The following is a 4728-nucleotide window of genomic DNA, read 5'->3' on the forward strand; positions in this document are numbered from 1 at the left end:
CTCCCCTTTCTTACATGCTATTTCTCAATCATCAGTGTGTCCCGAAAGATTGTTGTGTTTTCTGTACATGGAACGTTTATTGCAAGGGGCCCAACTCTCACAGACACAGAAGAAGCAATAGGCTTAGCCGCATCTCACTGCTTATCAAGACCTGCTATCTATGTCTATAAAGAATACTGATTGCTATGATACTCCATGTGGTCTCAAATATATTTCCGTTATTTCTGTTCTTCCCCAAATTAGTAATTATTTACCTTTTAATCATTTATGAATACTACATTTCAAGAATCTAAAAATTCACTTTTGTTCAATCAGACCTGAACTCCTAACCTGTATATAAAATGATATTATAGGGATGTTGGAAGTCCTGAAGAGGAAATGAAGAGACAGGTTTTCTACTAAAGTTAAAGACCATAATTTGTTTCTCTTATCATTCACTGAGCTCCTGTCATCCTTCCCAATATATGAAATTTTCTTCCAATCGAACCCACAAGTGAGCACCCCACTTAAATTTAACTTCGATAGGAAACCAGTGAAGTGAAATTTTCACAAGCAGAAAGAGAGCAATACTCACAACACAAAATGAAAGGGAAAGAGATTTTATAGTTCTGGATGCAATACTTCATGCTACTCGTTTTATGAACATTTTAGGATAGAAATTTTGTTCCTTGATTAAAAAATTGCATCTCTATAGACATTTTAGAATAAATTTTAGTTACGAGATTTAGTCCTACACTGATAGTTTTCTTCCTTTCTTTTGTTTGTTTGTTTGTTTGTGATGGAGTTTTGCTCTTGTTGCCCAGGCTGGAGTGCAATGGCACGATCTTGGCTCACTGCAACCTCCGCCTCCCAGGTTCAAGCGATTCTCCTGCCTCAGCCTCCCGAGTAGCTGGGGTTATATGCATGCGACATCACACTGGGCTAATTTTGTATTTTTACTAGAGACAGGTTCGTCAGGCTGCTCTCGAAATCCTAATCTCAGGTGATCCACCCACCTAGGCCTCCCAAAGTGCTGGGATTACAGGCGTCAGCTAACACACCCAGCCAGTTTTCTACCTTTCTAATGCAATCTTGAGAGATAGCATTTGGAGTCTTGCTCATTGTAAATTGTAAAATGGGATCTAATTTGTGACTGACTTCTAGTCTCAGAGAAAAGTTTTGGCACAGGCTCTCCTCTATTCATTCTAGGAGATGTCTTGCAAGACCATATTGGCTGTCTCACCTATTTGTTCCTGAGACACAGCTCATTCCAGATCAGCCTTTTCCCTTTCAGAAACACTCTGGAATAGTGTTTAGTGGAGCCAGAATATTCCTCAGTCAACAACATGTTTATTTCTTGCCACAGGCATTTTGGAGTCTTCATTGAATTTTCCTTAACTTGTTGCCTTGCATAGATTAATTTCTATCATTGAAAAAATACAAAATTGTAATGAACCCCAAAATTTATCTTAAACATAAACAAAAGGAAATTATCAGATAAAAATAAAGACAGTAGGAAAGGGAGGGAGGTAGAGTTAAGAGAACTATAAAGGTCACATAGAAACACTAACAGACAGTGACACTGACAAAGAGAAGCTGCAGGGCCAGAGAGGTAAAGGATTAATCCCTGATGCAAGAAGAAAAACATCCTCCTTTGATGCTTCAGTGATCAGTGGGTGATACATCACAGTGCGTCCGGCCCAGAAGAAGTCTCATTGTGACTGTTCACATGTGACTTTTCTTCTTGAGTTTCATCACTCTTCCTGTCAATAATTCTGTCTCTGTGTGTGTATTGTAGAGAGGGGGAAGGAGTGTCAGCTTAGTATTTCAAGAATAAACCACTTCTATATATTTTTCCACAGGTTTCAAATATACTGACAAGAATTTCCACTTGCCTAATTAGTTCAACTTCAACATAATATTTATTGTATCTTCTCTAACATATTATTTTAGGATGCATGTATACTAAATATGGTAGAGTTTTATTTTCTTAATATTTTATCTCTGGTAGTCACTTAACTTTCATTTTATATATATAAATGTATAAATATATATATATACACACATATATAAATATATATGCTTATATAGATGTGTGTGTATATATTTATATATATGTATTTTTTTGAGACAGAGTCTTACTCTGTCACCCAGGCTGGAGTGCAGTGGTGCGATCACGGCTCACCGCAAACTCCACGTCCCAGGTTCAAGCCATTCTCCTGCCTCAGTCTCCTGAGTAGCTGGGATTACAGGTGCCCACCACCACAACTTGGCTAAGTAGCTTAATTTTTAATGGAAAATATCTGTAACTCTTGGAAATATGTATTTCATATTATAATTATTTATGAGAAAATGCTCTGTAATCTTCCCAGGATCTATATTTTCTTTAGGAAGCATAATTAAAAATGACTATAGTTAGATTTACTGAGTCCATGCCCACTGCCAGGCACTCCAAGTAGTTTATAAGCATTGTTTTGTTCAATCCACTATGTAACTTTATGAAGGAAACAATATTTATTCCATTTTATAAACTGCAAAACTAAGGCACAGAAGACAAAAAAAAACCAAAACTCACAAATAACTTTTAGAGTTTCAAACGTTTTTCTCAGGGTTTTCTAATCACCTGTATTTTTTTTAATTATTTGTTAATTTTTAAATTATTTAATAATTGCCTAAAAAGCAATTATTTGTTTGTCTTTCCTTAAGAAACTTAAAAAAGTTTACTTAAACATATTTCCTCAATTTCTAGTCTATCTCACATAATTAAGACACTTTTATTTAGATTAACTAAGAAATTCTAAATCTTAATAAAATGCATATGTGGCCGGGCGCTGTGGCTCACACCTGTAATGCTAGCACTTTGGGAGGCTGAGATGGGTGGATCACAAGGTCAGGAGATCAAGACCATCCTAGCTAACATGGTGAAATCCTGTCTCTACTAAAAATTAAAAAGAATTAGACGGGCATAGTGGCAGACACCTGTAGTCCCAGCTACTCGAGAGGCTGAGGCAGGACAATGGCATGAATCCAGGAGGCAGAGCTTGCAGTGAGCCGAGATCATGCCACTGCACTTCAGCCTGGGCGACAGAGCGAGACTCCGTCTCAAAAAAAAAAAAAAAAACAAAACAAAATGCATATGTACATTTATTATCCCCAGACCTTAGGGAATTCATTTGAAATTGTGTCCTCTAAATTAATGTCCTCATCTTCAGATCTTGAAACCCCTAATAGCCACAAAAAAATAGCATGAAATACTAGTGTAGACAATGGACAAAGTCATCTGCCCAGTGCAGAAACAGAGTAGGTTAGAGAAGGGCAAAATGAAGTTTCCCTTTTCAGTACTGAGCAGTGCCTGGTCATCTAGACTATAGAGGAACTGGAATCTGGGTCCTCCTCATATCTTTTCATCCAATTCTCACTCTGCTTCAAATCCTGACATTCCAGATTAAAATTCACTTAATAACAACACCACACACATTTTTTTTCCATGATTATACAGCCTGTGGAGTAAAATATTTAGCATAAAACTAGCACTAACTGAACAAAGTCATCACAAATCCAGGAAAGGGTAAAAGTAAGAGACAGAAATAATACAAGAAAGACATGAATATTGACACTATCTCTTGCTATAAAGGGGATATAAAAACACCAGAAATGTGATATCATTTCTGAAATGTATGCTTCCCCTGTCTCTTGCAGGAAAACAAAACAAAACAAAAACAAAAAACCTATAGGAGTGGGAAGCACAGCTCAACTATACTAGAGATAGGAACCTTCTGTTTACTATCTGAAAATATACTCCTATTTACAACTCCCACTCCCTACTAAGACATCTACGACATCTCAGATACTCCTACAACATTGTGTTATTTTTTTGTTAGGCTTATTTTCTCTTAGAAGATGTCTATTATGAAAATCCATTACTATAAGTTTGTTAATATTTTATGGCACAATAGAAAGGTTTACATTCATCATTCAACATAATGTGACACTCTGGAGTGAATGGGCTCTCCTTTTGTGTTTCCCTTTCTCTGGCTTGTATTGCAAATAAACAACGTCTGCCAAGTCTGCTACATACAGCTCTAGACAGTAACTAAGCTTTCCTCTCTGTCTAGTTAGCAAATGGATCTGCATGTCTGCATAACAGACTGTGGGTGGGTTTCCCGGTTTCCGTATCTATAAGTATTTACCCTCTTTCCACAATGTCCCTTATTTGCAGAGGGTCCAAAATTGTTATTAATTTTTGCACATGTTTGAGTGCTCAAAGATTTATTTTTCTCTCCAACAAAATTTGAACAGATTTATTTGGGGTTTTTCTCTGGAATAAGGATTCTTGACGAAATTCCTCTTAACATTAAAAATCCTGTTCACAATGTAGGGCTTAAGCAAAACAAACAAAGAAACAAAAAAAAAAACACAAGTCTTCTTAGAAAAGCAGGGTATTGAAGTAATTATCTCAAAAAAGCATGGAGCAGCGACCTGGACAACACAGAAAAGCTCTTGCATACCAGTCTCTAGGAAATGTCACTGTTTACTTTCCCAGGTACCAGCTTTCTTCCCTCATTTCCAATCCGGGGATCATTGTTTTCTGAGTAATCACTGGTGACTACTAGACAATGGAAAATCTGAATAGGAATCCAGAATATTGAAACACAATCTTTTGAAAATCAATATAATTAGATAATAATACAAAGAGAGACTAACAGAAAGTAGTCGTTAAAGAGCGCGGGTCCTCAAACCCCTGCCATG

This window comes from Macaca mulatta, chromosome 15 (assembly GCF_049350105.2).
Source record: "Macaca mulatta isolate MMU2019108-1 chromosome 15, T2T-MMU8v2.0, whole genome shotgun sequence".
Classification (NCBI taxonomy): domain Eukaryota; kingdom Metazoa; phylum Chordata; class Mammalia; order Primates; family Cercopithecidae; genus Macaca; species Macaca mulatta.